The sequence below is a fragment of the Antechinus flavipes genome, chromosome 1 (assembly GCF_016432865.1).
Source record: "Antechinus flavipes isolate AdamAnt ecotype Samford, QLD, Australia chromosome 1, AdamAnt_v2, whole genome shotgun sequence".
Classification (NCBI taxonomy): domain Eukaryota; kingdom Metazoa; phylum Chordata; class Mammalia; order Dasyuromorphia; family Dasyuridae; genus Antechinus; species Antechinus flavipes.
The window spans coordinates 472,030,865-472,049,776 of record NC_067398.1 but is presented as its reverse complement, the minus strand read 5'-3'; the positions used below and the strand labels follow the sequence as shown (position 1 = coordinate 472,049,776).

General features: G+C 35.1%; 1 protein-coding gene across 2 annotated transcripts in view; it reads right to left on the bottom strand.

Annotated features, from left to right (window-relative positions):
• RB1CC1 (RB1 inducible coiled-coil 1) overlaps positions 1–15,551 on the bottom strand; it is a 68,684-nt gene extending 53,133 nt beyond the window's left edge. For both annotated transcript variants that reach the window (XM_051970202.1, XM_051970203.1), the window contains exon 1: positions 15,166–15,551. The gene's annotated coding sequence lies outside the window, so the exon portion shown is untranslated. The remainder of the gene's footprint in view (positions 1–15,165) is intronic.
• Between the last annotated feature and the right edge of the window lie 3,361 nt (positions 15,552–18,912).

Sequence of the window (18,912 nt, the reverse complement as noted above, 5' to 3'; positions counted from 1 at the left end):
AACAACAAGCTGTGTTCTGGAAGAGTAGGACATCTAACAGTTCATTTACTACTGCTATATATACAATCTATGTTAGCACACCCCTTTATCTTTGCTTTCATCTCACCATTCTATGGAAACAAGCAACAGAACTCAACTCTTCACAACTCTTCTATGAGGGAAAAAAAAAAGTAGAAGTACAGGGGGGAAAAAAAGTATTATTCCCCCTAAAGGTAGCAAGTAGTTCTTTGTTAGAGACCTAACAGGGCAAACCGCATGTATAAAGCTCTACCAGGCCTGAAGGAAAGGAGACTGAAATCCAGCTGAGATCAGTCCTTTCCTCCCAGAAGTCAGTTGAGGAAGAGGCTAATGCAAGTGAAAAGTGAATTCTCCATCACAAGTAGCATTTGGGATAGGGAAAAAATTTTAACAACCAAAGTTCTCATGAGGAAAAAAACAGTGAAAAATCTTGAGCAAGAGCAGATAAACCAATACAGAAAACTAATAACAAAAGACAGTATTAATTCCAGACCAATTAAACAAGTCCAAACATCTGAATAAATAATATAAATTATATATAAGTATTATAAAATTATGATTGCGTATAATATGTAATACAATAATATATAAATATAATAATCTAATTATATATTATACACAATAATTTTATATAAATTTATAAAAATAAACCAACAACTGATGATGCAGAGAACCCTGTAGATTCCCGGCACAACAGTAAAAAAATAAGAACTGTGGAAGTAAAATTTATGACCTGCACAGCAGGAAGAAATTTGTATTTCCCCTTTTCCCTTGCCATCAGTGTGTAAACAAGTCATCCCCATTTCTTTTGAATTAAAAAATTATATGAGCCTTTGTGTGTTTCTCTTGGTGCCTGCACAGTTCTGCCCTTTTAAATAAGAATTCTTAGACAGTCTTCTACTCCATTAAAAGCCTTTTCTGCTCCCCCTGCACACACCTTTCTGTCTACTGTATTTTGTCACATAGGTTATTCTTGGCTGCATACTTTTCTCCTTTTAAAATATTGTATTCCAAGTTCTCCTCTACATTACTCTGATAGCTGCTAAGTCTTATGTAATCCTCAATACTTGGATTTTTTTTTTCCTTTCTTGCTACTTTCCGTACGCTTTTTTAAAAAAAATCAAATTTCTGGCTATGAAGTGTCTAAGAATTTCACTGTGGGAGTTTCTTTCAGGATATGTTCAGTAGATTAAATATTCACTTTGCCCAAATGTTCTAATACATCTGGGTACTTTTCTTTCATCATTTCTTTTGAACTATTTAGTTGTATGACACTAGATAAATCACTTAACCCCAATTACCTCCAAAAGAGGGGAAAAAAAGAAATACAATATCCAGGGATTCTTATTTCTCTATGACTTTCAGGTAGTCTTTAACTCTGTCTACCTAATTTAATTTTCAGGTCATTCACTTCTTGGGTGAGACCTTTCACTGTCTTGAGATGCCAATTATCCTTGCCACTCTTTTCTCTTTTCCATTATGAATTTTCTTATTTAATCTGTTCAAGGTACTCCTCCTACAAATCTCTATGGCCAGAGCATGTTTTTCCCCCCAGATATTTTAATGGCCCATATGTGATTACTATCCTCCAGGTTTACATTCTGGCTTTCTCACAAATTAAAGTATTTCCTCATGGTATGCAGAGTTTTCCTTGATTTGTTCATTTCATTCACTAGCACAATCAGGTTTTAATAGAGAAGACGGTGGCACAAAACTGAGATTTGGTTACTATCTCAACTGATTAGCAAGGGAAAGGCCTGACTAATCCTGAAAACAGAGCTATTAATTGTTGATTTTAGACAAAAAATCAAGATTCAATCAAGAGAGAAATCTATGTCGACCATATTATTATTTTTTAGATGCAAATTTACACATGACACACATAGAGTGTATGTGAGTTATAAGTGTATGTGAGTATGAATGTGTACGTATATATACATATACACGTGTGTATGTATCTATAAATACATAAATATATCTATATTTAACTATAGGCAGCTTGGGGAACATAGGGGGTTATCAAAAGAGCAAGAATAAAGCATAAAGTTCACACCAGAGAACAAAAAAAAAAAAAACCTATAGGAAACAAAGAAAAGATGAACACTCATTAATATAACTTCTATTATTATACATACTTTCTTGAAATGGAAATTTATTGTTATATATTTTGATGATCTGCTGGGCACATGCCATTTTTTAAAAATTTTCCTTTTTTTTAAAATTGTTTTTCTCATTTTTTATTTGTTCAATTAAAAAAAAAAAACAAGTTTAGGGGAGCCATTAACAACCTTTAATGGATGGAGGTAGAGAGGTAGGGGTACAATTATGTTGGTAGGATGAACCTCTAAATCCTAGTCTTACCATAGTCATCTTGGTCTATGGCACTTTTGATCTATCTTTAAAAAATCCTCCATCAACTAGCTGGCCCTTGTATCAAGTATTTTTTGTTAACAATAATTAGTGCTCTCTCTTATGAATTACCTTGCATTTAATAAACCCTGTGCTTGTTACATTCCTGTCCATTTGTATTTTAGCAAGATTATTAATCAGTAATACTGGTTTATTTTAAAGAACTATGTTTTCAGTTATCTAATTTTCTTTTTTTTTTGTTAATCTGGCAAGATCTCAAGACTGAGATTCTTATTAATCTCTATTAATTAGAGAATGTATATATATATATATGTATAATGTAATATAAATATTTTTATATAAAATATAATATAAATAATAATATAAATAAAACTTAGGTCTGCAATCTTTTACTTCAGTTCTTCCATGGATTCATGATCCTTACATGTATTCATTCTAATGGATCTGAGCACAGTCTGTGATTTTTTATTCTGTGCAATTCTTATTCATATTCTTCTATACAATTACATGTTACTTTTTATATTTGTTAATATTTTTTCAACCTTATATTTAAGGTATTGAAGCTTGTGCTTCTGTTGTCCCTCATTCTTACTATATGACAGGCCAGTGTGTGTTGGCACATCCTTCAATTTATTTTTCTGTCCTTACTGTGATTTATTCAATTCAAAGTTCCATGCAAATAATTCCTAAATTTACATATACAAGTACTGCTACTGTTTCTAATGCATAAAATATTAAACAAATTATAGACTATTAGAATTTACCTTTTACATTTCTGGGCAAAGGATATGTTTTGGGTCTCATAAAACTGACAAAGGACACAAATTTAGGGGGGAAAAAAACAAAACCTAACATAAGTGCAAATAAGGACAGCAATAATAAGCAACTACACTGGCTGTTTTTTTTTTTTTTCTTGAGGAAGGAAAACACAGAGATAATAAATAGTATAATACCTCATAGTTAAAAGCAGTAGAAGGGAAAATGAGACTTTAGTTTGGCACGATCAGCTAAATTCTCTGATCACTCCTAGAGCCCTTATATATGAAACTTGAAAGACAACAAATAGACTCAACATGGAACCAAATATGCCAGTGTTTCAAGAGCATTTTTTTTTCTATTATTATAGCAGAACTAGCACTTGATTCTATCACGTTATCCAAATTTCATGAAGAAAGAAAATAAAAAGAAAATGGAAATGACACAAGACCAGGAAATCAAGAACTGCTATAGTAATTAGGAATTCACAGAAGAAGGTTGCCCACTATCACCGTTACTATTTAATATTGTATTAGAAATGCTAGCTTTGGCAATAAGAGTTGAGAAAGAGATTAAAGGAATAAGAATAGGCAATGAGGAAACCAAATTATCACTCTTTGCTGATGATATGATGGTATACTTAGAGAACCCCAGAGACTCTACTAAAAAGTTATTAGAAACAATCCACACCTTCAGTAAACTTGCAGGGTATAAAATAAAACCACATAAGTCATCAGCATTCTTATATATCACTAACAAAACCCAACAGTTAAGAGTTACAAAAAGAAATTCCATTTAAAGTAACTACTGATTGTATAAAATATTTAGGAATCTATCTGCCAAGGGAAAATCAGAAAGTTTATGAGCAAAACTACAAAACGCTTTCCACACAAATTAAGTCTGATCTAACCAACTGGAAAAATATTAAATGCTCTTGGATTGGGCGAGCAAATATAATAAAGATGACAATACTATCTAAATTAATTTATTTATTTAGCGCTATACCAATCAGACTCCCAAAAAACTACTTTGATGAACTAGAAAAAAAAACAACAAAGTTCATATGGAAAAACAAAAGGTCAAGAATTTCAAGGGAATTAATGAAAAAAAAAAATCAAATGAAGGTGGCCTAGCTGTACCAGATCTAAAATTATATTATAAATCAGCAGTTACTAAAACCATCTGGTATTGGCTAAGAAATAGACAAGTTGATCAATGGAATAGGTTAGGTTCAAAGGACAAAACAGCCAATAACTTTAATAATCTAGTGTTTGACAAACCCAAAGACCACAGTTTCTGAGATAAGAATGCACTATTTGACAAAAATTGCTGGGAAAATTGGAAATTAGTATGGCAGAAACTAGGCATTGACCCACACTTCACACCGTACACCAAGATAAGATCAAAATGGGTTCATGACCTAGGAATAAAGAATGAGATTATAAATAAATTGGAAGAGCACAGGATAGTTTACCTCTCAGACCTGTGGAAGAGGGAGGAATTTATGACCAAAGAAGAACTAGAGATCACTATTGACCACAAAATAGAAAATTTTGATTATATCAAATTGAAAAGTTTTTGCACAAACAAAACAAATGCAGACAAGATTAGAAGGGAAACAATAAACTGGGAAAACATTTTTACAATCAAAGGTTCTGATAAAGGCCTCATTTCCAAAATATATAGAGAATTGACTCTAATCTATAAGAAATCAAACCATTCTCCAATTGATAAATGGTCAAAGGATATGAACAGACAATTCTCAGATGAAGAAATTGAAACTATTTATAGACATATGAAAATATGCTCCAAATCATTATTAATCAGAGAAATGCAAATTAAGACAACTCTGAGATACCACTATACACCTGTCAGATTGGCTAGAGTGACAGGGAAAGATAATGTGGAATGTTGGAGGGGATGTGGGAAAACAGGGACACTGATACATTGTTGGTGGAATTGTGAATACATCCAGCCATTCTGGAGAGTAATTTAGAACTATGCTCAAAAAGTTATCAAACTGTGCATACCCTTTGATCCAACAGTCTTTCTACTGGGCTTATACCCCAAAGAGATACTAAAGAAGGGAAAGGGACCTGTATGTGCCAAAATGTTTGTGGCGGCCCTGTTTGTAGTGGCTAGAAGCTGGAAAATGAATGGATGCCCATCAGATGGGGAATGGTTGAGTAAATTGTGGTATATGAACATTATGGAATATTATTGTTCTGTAAGGAATGACCAGCAGGATGAATACAGAGAGGCCTGGAGAGACTTACATGAACTGATGCTAAGTGAAATGAGCAGAACCAGGAGATCATTATATACCTCAACAATGATACTGTTTGAGGATGTATTCTGATGGAAGTGGATCTCTTTAAGCAAGAGAGCTAATTCAGTTTCAATTGATCAAAGATGGGCAGAAGCAGCTACACCCAAAGAAAGAACACTGGGAGATGAATATAAACTGCTTGCATTTTTGTTTTTCTTCCCAGATTATTTATACCTTCTGAATTCAATTCTCCCTGTGCAACAAGAAAACTATTCGGTTCTGCACACGTATATGTATCCAGGATATACTGTAACCTATTCAACATGTAAAGGATTGCTTGCCATCTGGGGGAGGAGGTGGAGGGGAAAAATCGGAACAGAAGTGAATGCAAGGGATAATGTTGTAAAAAATTACCCTGGCATGAATTCTACCAATAAAAAGTTATTAAAAAAAATAAAATAAAATATTTCATCCAAAAAAAAAATTCACAGAAGAAATCTAAATAATATTAACTGGAGAACCAAAAAATGAAAAAGAAAAATCAACAAGACTATTAACAACATTCAAAAAGGATAGTGAAACATACCAACAAACTGCTAATTTAATCAACTATAGCTTTCAAGAAATAGAAGGAAATAGGCAGTCTATACTTGATGGAAGGATAGTTTATTTCCATCGTGTTGGGCACAATGATTGCAAGATAATCACCCATGTCCCATCTCCTTTTTCTAAATGAATTCTGTCCTGGGCCCTCCTTGTTTTCCTACCTGTGATCCCAACAAAAAAATTATGGATTCTATTACCTCTATGTGAGTATTTCTTTAATTTATATATAAAATCCTCATTTCTCACTTTTACTAGAGACCCACAAATCCAACTACCTTTTAGACATCTCAATCTGGATGTCTCATAGACAGCTCAAATTCAACATGTCCAAACAATTCATTATTTCTCCCCCAAACTCATCCTTATTCTAATTTCACTACTTCTGCCAAGGCATAACTATTCTTCCAGTTGCCCAGGTTCTTTAGTCATTCTCAATTCTTCATTCTCATTCATCCCCTAGAATCAAATAGTTGCTGAGCTTTGTTTCTACCTAGTCAACACTGATCATATTGCTTCTCCAAAATCAACTTTGACACCTTCATGGAAGAAAATTTTGAAGATAAACAGTTGGCCTTTGCATTTTCTACGGTAAATTTTGATGATAAAGACTATGGAATATCACAAAACTTTGCCTTCTCCCTTTTTTAACCTAAGAAAGTTTATATCACCCTTCCATTTTGCTAAAATCCCTTTTTTCTTCTACTTTCATTTATAGTAGGATTAAGATTCAATTCCTATGGCAGTAGTATGTCCACATTAATCAAAGGATAAAGATTCTCTAAGGACAGCTATATGGCATAGTGTATAGTGTGTCAGACCTGAAGTCAAGAAGACTCATCTTCCTGAGTTTAAATCTGGCCTCAGATACTTACTATCTCTGTGACTTTTGGCAATATATATAAATACAGCATATATATAAAGTATATAGTATATATACATATACATGTATAATATAAACATCAAAGTTTACAGTATATATAAATAAATCCTTTAAGGGAATAGTGGAATTAAAAATATTCTTGATGAAAAATCAAAGCTAAGTAGAAAACCTTGAAATACAATCACAAGACTAGAGAGGAACTTACAAAGCGAAATTTATTTGTGCATTCAGAAGGGACTGTATGACAACCAAAGGTTGACATTCTATTAGAAGATATAATGTCCATTCAGAACCTTAGTATTTTTAACAAGAAATGTAGAAATAAAATAAGAAGGGGATGTATTGATTTTGTTGAGGATTTTAGGATTTGAAAAATAAGGAATATGAAACAGCTAAAAGTCCTCAATGGATAGAGAGCTGGGCCTGGAAAAAGGATGAGTTCAAATTTGGCTTCAGACATTACTAGCTGTGTGATCCTGAACCAGCCACTTAATCTATAATACCTTAATTTACTGAAGAAGGAAATTGTAAAACATTCCAGTATCTTTGCCAAGAAAAGTATAAAGTTTCATACTGAAAAAGTGAACATGATGAATATACTGAAGAGGTAGAACTATCTCATAAATAGGGTAAAAGTATGAAATAAAGAAAGGGTTGATAGTGGATACCTGATATTTTACTATGACTGAATCAAATAAAGGCTGAACCTAAGTAAACACAGGCAAAACCTGAAGAATTTAAGGTGAAAGTACCTTAGTATCAGTAGGAAGGAGGTGAAAAATAAGGAGAAACAGGAATAAAGAGAAAAGACAATGAATAGAAGGGAAGAGTTCAAAGCTTAAAGCCCTGATCCCCAGAGGGAAATTAAAAGAAAAAAATATAGTAAATGTAAAAAGGGAAGGGAGAGATATAGAGAACAGCTACATAAATTGTAGCATACAGAATGTGGATATATGAGAAATTCTTATATGAAATAAAATATGATTTCAGACAATCTTGGGTAGTGTGAACTAATACAGATTGAAGTGGACAGAATAAAAATAATTTATACACTGACAACACTGCAGAGAACATCAACTTGAAACATCAAAGCAATAATCAATTCCCCAGAGGTCCTAAGATGAAGTGTGCCCACTTTCTGAAAAAAATAGCCAACTTTTTTTATATTAAACAAATTAAGAAGTACAGGCAAGCAAAATAATTTTCAAAGTAACTTGTTGAATCAATCCTCCATGTTCTACTCTGTTATATACAAATGGTCATTTCTTTGGCATCTATTAAAGTCAGGACATAAAAAACAAATTTCACTTTTTTTTTTTAAAAAAGAGAAATATACTGATTTGATTAATGTAATGTTATAATCGGAGTATTTAGTTTCTATGTTTATAGAGCAGTTGGAAAAGGCATTAAAAAAATACACAAAAATATCAGACTAACAAGTCACTTTCTCAGGTCAATTGTTCAAGGTAGGCATCAGTAAAAATAATTCGTCATTCTATAATTCTGTATATCAGGGCATTGAAGACTTGACATCAATCTTCACAGGAGGCTCAAAGAATTTAAAGCTAACAAGAGCAATAGAAATCTATGCAAGCCCTTCAAATTAAGGTCTAGAGAAGTTTTAAAATTTTTTTCTGTTCTAAGAAAATAAAGCCAAAATTCAAACTAAGATCCTTTGATACAAAATTCAGTGTTCTTTTTCTTATTCTATCTCTAAGGAGGTTTGAATTGCTGTGTAGTTTAAATTCTTTTGAGATTTTAACTATTCATTTATTAAGTATTTATCAGTATTCAACTGATAATATCTATACTTCGAATCCAAAATTATTCCTGCTTTTTATGCTACATCTTTCATTAGATTTGCAGGAATTTAATATTTCAGATATAGTGTTTTATTATGACCATTTCTTTAATTTCCACCTAATTCAGGGTGACTAACTACTACTAAGGATTAATCAGTTCTAAGAAAAACAAACCCAAAGGATGTATAAAAATATAAAAAGTTCTTTTTGTAACACAGAAGAATTGTTAAATGAGGGAATGGATGAACAAGTTATGGTATATAAATGCATAAAATACTATTTGGCTGTAAGAAATGGAGATGGTGATGATGAGGATGGTAGTGATAAGATAATAAATATAATTCAAAACAAACTCTGAGGTTTCATTTTACAAACTGGAAAAGATGACCAAAAAATAGGAAAAATAAGTTTTAGAACAATTCTGGAAAGACAGACACACTAACAAATAGTTGGTGCAATTATAAATTGATGGAGGCACTCTGAAAAGCAACTCAAAATTTTGCAGAGAATGCCAAAAAATGTCTATCCATACTCTTGTTCCAGAAAATCCACAAGTATACAGAAGAAGGTCAGTGACAAAAAGAAATCCTTCTACACACACAAAAAGTATTTCAGATCAATACTTTTTGGGGTAGCAAAGAATAGAAATAATTATAATATCTAGCAGTTTATTCAAAAACTTTCTCAATTCTTCATTTTCTTACCAGTGCACTCTTTGTATTCTGCCAACTCCTCTGAAAGCTTCCATTTAAAGAAGGTCTAGTCCCAGGTACCATCAATTAGCTCTCTTCCCTTTTTCACTTTCTCCTTATTTGTAGGCCATGGGCTTAACTCACACCAGAGCTAAATTCAGCAATAGTCAAACTGAAACCTGTTGAAGACCTTAACTTAAAAAGGACAAGGTATCTTATTTCAAACCCTCTCTGCCTAAGTTTCAATGACCAACTACTTCAGTCTCTTTGCCAAGAAAATCCTAAATGGGGTCTCAAAGAATTGGACATAGACTGAAAAAAACTTAACTGAACCTTGATTACCCACATTTTGATGCTTTCAAAAGTCAGTCTTTCAAGGAAATCAAGAATATAGAGCAGAGTTGTCAGAATACTCAAAGTATTCTACCTATAGAAATGCACTCAAATTATACTATAATCCACAATACATTCTAAATATATATACACTCTTAATATTACAAAGATCATAATAAAAATGTGAAGAAAAGCAAATTGGAACTGACTGAAAAATGACAACAAAAAATACAGCTATCTCATGAGTAGATACCAAGGAGATGGCTAAAGTATAAGCAAATATTACTATACTATACAGTAAAAAATGATTAAAATAAAGAAGTAAGGAAACACAATATGAAATTATGCAAAACTGAAGAATGAGAGAAAATATAGATCATGCCTATAATGTTAAGGTTTCTACTACACCAATATCTTCATTATTGCAGTAACTAGCTGGATACATATGCTTGCCTCAAATCTCTGCCTACTCCAATCTAGCCTCTATTAAATTACTAAAATGACTTTCCCAAAAGCACAGAACAAATCAGGTCATCCCTATCCCCCAATTCCCATCAACTCTAGTGGCTCCCTATTGCTTTTACGATCAAATAGATAACCATGGACTTAGCATTATTTTATAGGAGAATCTCCTGAGTTCCTGGGTGGGTAACTGCTGCCAAATATTAATTATCACAACACAAATTATGGAAGTAAAAACATGCCTTTTATTATTATGTTCATGCATAGTGTCAAATCCAAGAAAAAAAAGGTAAGATTGAATTACATTTAGAGGACGCAAAAATAGACTGATGAAGAAAGTTTTATATACTGTCAGACAGTTAAAATTCTTCCTCTGGCTTCTAACCAAAAACACAATGTAATCCTTTAAATAAATTTTCATATTACATAGGACAGGCTTTAGTCAGGAGGAATGGCCCTGGATCCCAAATAATCAAAACAGAAATGAAAAATTGCCATAATCATTTAAAGCCCTTTCTACTCTGTATCTCCTACCTTTCTAGTTTTTTTCAATAGCTACTTACTGGGCAGTTTCTCTGGCTGTCCCCTATTCCTAGAATGCTCTCAATCCTCATTTTAATTTAGTAATTTCCTAGGTTTTCTTTAAGTCCCAACTAAAATCCCCAAATTTTTTAATAAGAAGCCTTTCCCAACCTTTCAGAATTCTAGTGCCTTGTCTCTGTTAATTAGTTTCTATTTATCCTGTATATATTAGTTTGCTGACTCAACAGATTGTGGGCTCCTTTTGCATTTTAACACTTTTCTCTCCAATTAAACTTAAGAGTCAGCTCCTTCAAAGTGGGGGTTCTTTAGTTTTCTCTATAGGATTTAGCACAGTGCTATGCACTAGATTACAAATTATCTGATGGAATGGAGTTAATCTTAATATTTCTGAAAAATCTAAACACCTTTGCAATACTGACAGTTTAAGTTCACAAACCTCTCAATGCATTTAAAAAAGTTTATTTAGAATATTTTGACCACATCTCAACTTGAGCTCTAATCACAAACTCTAAAACTGAATTTTCTGTTTGTGGCAGCCCTGTTTATAGTGGCTAGAAATTGGAAATTGAATGGATGCCCATTTATTGGAGAATGACTGGGTAAATTGTGGTATATGAATGTTATAGAATATTATTGTTCTGTAAGAAATGACCAGCAGGATGAATACAGAGAGGCTTGGAGAGACTTACATGAACTGATGCTGAGTGAAATGAGCAGAACCAGGAGATCATTATACACTTCAACAACGATACTGTATGAGGATGTATTCTGGTGGAAGTGGATTTCTTTGACAAAGAGACCTAACTCAGTTTCAATTGATAAATGATGGACAGAAGCAGCTACACCCAAAGAAAGAACACTGGGAAATGAATGTGAACTATTTGCATTTTTGTTTTTCTTCCCGGGTTATTTTTACCTTCTGAATCCAATTCTCCCTGTGTAACAAGAGAACTGTTCGGTTCTGCAAACATATATTGTATCTAGGATATACTGCAATGTATTTAACATATATAGGACTACTTGCCATCTAGGGGAGGGGGTGGAGGGAGGGAAGAGAAAAATCGGAACAGAAGTGAGTGCAAGGGATAATGTTGTAAAAAAAATTACCCTGGCATGGGTTCTGTCAATAAAAAGTTATTATAAAATAAAATTTAAAAAAATAAATAAATAAAAAATAAAACTGAATTTCCTCCCAAAAACAAATGGCTATTCTCGACTTCCTCATCACTATCCAGGACACCGCCATTCTCCCAAACACATTTCATTCCCTTCACATTGCAAAAGTTTGTCATTTCTACTTTCATAGAATTTCTTTAATAGGTCTCTACTTTCAACTCACAACCACTATAAATTGTGGGCCAGCTTCCAAACTGCATTAGATAAAGCCTTTTGCTAGGTCAGTCTCCCTATCTCAAGTCTCTTCTCAAACCAAATTCCTAATCTTCCTCATTTAGTTGCCATAAATGATTATTATAAAGATATGGGCCATAGTTGCTCCCTATTACCTGAAAAGTCGTTTTCATAAATTCCCCTTCACAAATTGATCCCTTTCATTCCTTTCAAGTGTTCTACCCTATTCTCTACTCCAACAACTCTTTAATCTATTTACATTCATTTTTCCAGATAAGCCATCTCCCTGACTTTACATTGACAGGGCTTGAAATGGCCAAGTACAATAGTGTACAAGGCCTGATGTCAGAAAGACTCATCTGAGTTCCAATCTCGCCAAATTTACACTTATTCACTTAACCCCATCTGCCTCAGTTTTCTCATCTGTAAAATCAGCTGAAGAATGGCAAATCACTCTAGTATTTCTGCCCAAAATACTGTTCTTCCTTGACTCCTCTAATTTAGTTTTCCTAGCTTTCTTTTTAATAGCTCAAATCCCACTTCATAAAGGAAGCATTTCCCAGTCAGCATCCTCCATCTCCAGCTGCTTTTCTCCCTATTACATTCTATGTTCTATGTATTTAGTTATTTACATGTTACCTTCTCCTTTAGAAAGTGAATTTTTTGAAGACAGAACTGTTTTTACTTAATACTTATTAAACTGCAAACATTGACCTTAAATGTTTGTTCATCTAGTTATTCTCATTTTAGTTCTTTTGCTGCTATAAACTTACAAAAATAAATTTCAAAGATGAATATTTTTTTTTAAAATTTACAATCTAAGAATAAAAATTTCTAAATAGTACGAAATAGGGTCACAGTGGATGGATAGATAGCACTGGACAAATGAACCAGTTCAAATCATGTTTCATTTTAACTTCATGATCTTGGCAAGTCACTTACTTGTTCATGCTTAAATGTTTCTATTTCTTAAATGTAAGCAATAACAGCACTTATTGCCCAGTGTTGTTGAGAGGATAGAATGAGATAATTATGTTTTCAAACCTTAAAGCATTATAAATGCTAGATATTATTACATGTCTGTAGCAAATTTTCAACAATCCAAGTTTATGTTAAAGTTCATAGCACCAGAGATTTAGACATAGAAGGAGCCTTATGGCCACTGAATTTTACAGATAAAGAAATTAAGGCCCAAAGAGGTTAAGTGGCAGGATAGGGATAGATTCTGATCAGGATCCTGACTTCCAACGTATTTCCGTATGCAAAGCTTGTCATGATCATGGAGTGGAGTTTTAGTTGAACAAAGGTTTTGTGTTCCTTGCCCTTAAAAAAAAAAAAAAAATCAGAATCAAAAGTTCAAAATGCTGTCATACATTGACTTCTTGTTTGTTAGCAAAGCCCATTTTCCCCCTTACAATTCAGAAAAGTAGTACATAATTTTCTCCACACTACATTTTTAAAGATACTGCTTAAACATACATAGTTGGAGGATCAAACACAATTCTATTGTAGATTTTGGAAAATATATACTGGCTAAAACTACTGAAAATGTAGTCAATACCCTAAATAATGAGTTCCAACATCTCTAAAATACAAAGAACATAAACCTGTTTTCTCCTAATATGTTTAACAGAAGCAACTAAGAATCTGATTATCTACTTTGCTCAAGATCTTTACTAGAAGACAAGGTAGGCTAATCCATTATACATAAAAGCAAAAAAAACCCCAAAACATTTAAACAGAGTTTATATACAAGAGGAATGGTACAAAAAGAAGTACTTATATGTTTATTCTGTTACAATATATGGGGGAAAAAATCTCTAATTCTTAGGCCATTGATTGGTGCATCAATAATCCTGCTCTTGATAAAAATTATTCTTGTCATTTTTATGTAATCAAATTCCTTATTAGTCTTTTAGCAATTTTAAGATGCTTAATATAATTTACATTTTAAAAAACCTTTCTAAATTTCAGCTTTCTGTATGTACTTATGAAAACAATGTGAAGTTTAGCTACAGGTGAAAAACTAGAAAAGAGGAAATTAGGAGAAGCACTTATTGATAGCCAGCCACTTTTTAATGTTAAATCAGTGCAAACTAGACTGTCAAATTGAACAAAACATTCCCCCTTATCAAGAGGCAGCATGACAATCAAGAGCAGGCACATTACTCCTGACACCTAGGCCTATCCCACTTCGTGGAATATAACTACACTTGTAAGAATCAAGAAAGGAAATAAAAAGATTACGAAATTGTAAGCTACAAACATTTGCACAGGCACCCAAAAAAGTGGAAGGAGATTATCTTTGAAATATCATTTCTCACATGTAACAGTCTGCATCTATGAGACAACTTGTGAAAACCCACTCCAATCCCCCCCCCCCCAAAAAAAAAAGGCACTAGTGGGGGCAGGTGGAAATGTGCGGAGAGGCTGAGTCATTCCTAGAAGTAACTTTATACCGACCCTCTCACACTCCAAAGGGACAAAGACACGGCTGTCTGTCTCAACAGCCCAACCAGGGCTTCATTCAGCCCAGATCTGATCAACTTTACATTTCCAACAGAAAAAAAAAAAAAAAAAAAAAAACACCATTCCATCCGTTCTCCGCCCAGAGGGGAGGAAAGGGAGAAAGGTCCTCCTACCAGGGAGGGTCTCCCTTGCCATCGGTTCCTTTTCCCCACAACTTCGCCAGCCTCCTCCGAGCGGCAAAGTTGGGGGTAGGGGAGTCCCCAACACAAGCAGCTTCGAGAACCCAAATGTCAGCTCTGTCCCATACGGCGTCAGACAGCCCCAGCTCCTCCCAAAATTCGCGACTTCTCCGCTTTTGTCTCCAGGGCGGCCAGCGTACGGTGCGGGATGCCTGAGCTCGCTAGCCAAAAAGAGGGTCCAAGCAGCATTCCCACCCCTTACCCCAGGGAACCAGACCCCCGGTAGACTCCCGGGCGAGGACCTCGGGACCCCAGCGAGCGCCCCCTACCCCGGCCCTAAGTGTGCTCCGCTTCAGGGACTGACAACCCCGGTGGCGGTGGCAGCAGCTGCCTTGCTGAGGGGGGAAGGCGGTCGGCGGCAGAGTCGCCCTCTTACCCAGCGGCAGCGCCTCCTCCTCCGCGGGCAGCCCCGGCGGCCCCCGGAACCATCTTCCGCCGCCGCCTAGTCCTTCGGCGGCGGCTCCAAACCGCCCATTCGGCGCTGCTAACCGACACGAGCGGCGGCGGGTCCCCCCCGGCCCCGCCGGGCTACGGGCGGGGAGGGGTTCGGGCCACTAAAGACAGCCTTCGGTGCGCTGCCAGGCCCTCCGGCTTCTAGTCAGAAACAAACGCGACGGAGAGACAGCGCGGTCGGGGCTTGCTCCGAGCCCCAAGGCTGAGGCGGCTTGTCGGGTTGGGGGCACTGCTGGGCCCTGGTCGCCGCCACAGCCGGGGTTCGGTTTGTTATTGTCGAGTCCGTCTCTTCCGCCGCGGTGCAACCTGGGAAAGGACTGCTTGGGCTAAGAATGGGGGGAGGGGAGTTGTGAGTAACACCATAGAGACGAGCATAGGAAACCCAGAGAGGTTAGAGGTGTCACGGCGCATGGCCGGAAGTCGACGGAGCCTACGCGAAACGGAATAACTCCGCCTCCCAAACCCCGTAGGACTTCGAGACGCGACTGGTTTCCCTTCACTTCCCACCTCTTTGGCGCTGCTTCTGAGACTCGCGGCTGGGGCCTGAGCCACGCCTATAGCGGGGTCGTTCTTCTACCTGGTTAATTTGACCTTCATGGTGGGGAAGGTGGAATGGGCCTGTTAACTCCTGCTTTGGGGATCAGCCCTCGGTGAGGGGGGGATCCTAACTTAACTTGAGGATCTTTGCCGCCCTGACCTTTACTCCCTGGCTCCTGGGTGCACAGCCTCCTTGCAAGTTGACAGCTCACTGCCTGGATTTCAACCACCGACTGAGACACCTCTAATCCTGGGCAGTTTGGGAAAAGGACTGTCTCGGGCCTGAGGAGCTGAAGGAAGGGAAAAACTGCTACTTAGATTGGGACAAGATCAGCAGTCCTTAAAGTTAGGAGACTATTTCTTACCTAAAGAGTGTGTGTTCATCGTCTTGCACAGATTTAAAGCTTGAAGAATTAACAATAATTATTGAATGCATAGGACGAAGTCCCACTTAAGTCGGACTTAGCCATACTAGTTTATTTTATTTATTAAATGTTATTAGGTGCTAGGCTAAGCACGAAAGGAATTTTTTTTTTTTGAAAGAGTAGTAACCTCTTGTCTTAAAAGTGATTTTCAAATGGAAATGATCGTTTATTTAGCTACAAGGAGAACAGCTTTCCGGAGATGCCTGTTATGTTTTTGGTGAGGTTATATACAAGAATTGGTATAGGTAAAAAAACAGCCAGATTTGGAGTCAGAAAGTCTAGGTTGAAATGCCGGATCTTTTTTCTTTAGTACTAGTGTTACTTTGAAGGTCTCAAGTTGATCGGCCTTCAATTTGCTCTTAAGTTAGAAAGGTTGCACTGCAGAATTGGTAAGGTACCTTCCAGCTCTTAAGTTTGTGATTCATCCAGCAGTCTATATATTTAATTATGGGGCATATAGGTTTGATAAACATGTAGAAAATTTGTAGTTATATTTATTATAATACATATAATATATTAAATATATATCATACATTTTATATATATATTATTTACATATTATACTTATATTTTTATTTTTAACCAATATTGGTAGCGAAAAGGACATGTTTTTAGGCTTCTACAAGCTACAGTGTATCCTATTTTCACTGGAGTGTTAGGGTTGTTCAAGTTAAAAGTTCAAAACTTTGGTTCTGCCAGCTTTTAAAATAAGATTTTTCAGCTATAGCTGTCTTTTTGGCTTTGGGTATCTGTTTAACTATTAGTCATTGCTTATTCAGGACCAGTGCAACTACATGAGCTGTTATTAATTGATAAAATGATAGATAAAAATTTGATGTCCAGTCCTCTTGTTTCCTCACTTTGTGAAGCTTCACTAAAAACCACATATGAAATAACTGAGGCTATTGTATATAATCATCATATTTGGCACTGTGTGTGTGAATTACAAAGAATGGCTGATTTCAGCCATTATATAAACTGGTGATTATATCCTCATTAGAAAATATATAAAAACTTAGATAGGGATGCACCTCATCAAAAGTTGAGATTTTCTCTTTATCTTTAATGCCAATGCTAAAGCTAAAACTTCAAGGTAAGAAAATTGCAAATTATTCAGATATGCTTACTATGCAAAGAAATGGGCATAGCAGGTGAGGAGTTAAGAGAATTTTTGCCACTGTCTTGAAAAGGCATTGGATGATAGTCTATAAAGAGCAATTTTTATGTTTAACTTGATAGAAATAATGTGCGAGACCTGATCAAATTCAGAAAAGGGGAAAATCCAGTGAATGTAGATTTTTTAATGTATTTCCCATCATTGGGATAGTGTTCAAACTGCTTAAATATTTTTGAATCAATGAAACAAAACAATAGCATTTGCATATATTATCTAGGTTGAGCTCTCTGAAGTAGGTGCTGTGATTCCCATTTTACTAGTAGTTTAAGGGATTTGAATAAAGTCACTCTGCTAAGTAAATATTTGGCCTGATCTGGGTTCAATTGAAGGCTTCCTAACTTGAAGTCTAGTAGTCTATTCATTAAGCCTCCAAATCTCACTAGCCTACAAAGAATCTGGACTAGCACTTTTGAAAGCAGAAGAAAAGACTGAAAGGAAGGATTAAAAAAGATTATACCAGGAAATGAAGGTTAGAATTATAAAGAAAGCTTTGACTCAGTTTTCTAAAGAAAATAGAGATTTTTATTAGAAATAGATGGCAGACCATTCAGAACAAATTTTGTTTTTTTGCATAGAGATGGAAATGATAAACAGAAGATTGTGAGTTCTTTTGGAATAATATCTATTCAGTAAAACTGCCCCATTTAGCACTTTTCCCTCCCTTCTTTAGCAGATAGAATATTGGATTTATAAAGATTTTGGTTCACATCTTGTATTTCATACTTGCTAGTTATAGCATGGTCAAGACATTTGACCCCTCTTAAGTCTCCCAGAATTATTGTAAAGTTGATGAAAATGCACCTTCCTTCTTTGCAAATATGGAAAAACCTGGATGTCTATAATGTCAAATTTGAATGATATGTTCTTTATTTTTTTTGCTGAACTGTTGTACTTTTTGTTACAAAAAGTGGCTCTTTGGGAGGGGGAATGAGAAGGATATATACTGGAAACTAGCAACTGTAGGAAACATAACTTGAAAACTCTTCCAAAGTGCCCAGCAACTGTGAGGAAACATCTGACTTCAGTATTCACTTAGAACCAGGCTGACTATCCTGTGTGATCAGTCTTCAACCTAATAGTGGAAAGCCATTGAAAATTTACAGATGTTCACCATGTCATTATTCAGTTCAGTAAATATTAAGCATCTTCTTTGTAAAGAGTACTGGTGTAGTTTTTAAGAAAAAAGTTTATGATAATTACATAGTAGTGAAATCTAATACTTGATACGTAGTAATAATCAATTTTCATGTGAATCAAATCATTGTAATAGAATGTTAATGCCAGATTTGTCCTTTCAAACCCAAGACAAGGATCCAAGTTCAAAAACAACCCATAAATGTCCAACTACTAGGTGTGTGCTTTCCTTCAACATAAGAATGCTGTCTTACAATCTTTATTCCAGGTTTTCTTACTGGACCCATTCTAATGTTTAAACACAACAGAGCTTATAAATGTATGTCTTCAAAGAATCAATAAAAATTCCTTATATTTTACTAGGAAAAAATGGTGTGTTGTGACTTTATTTTAATGC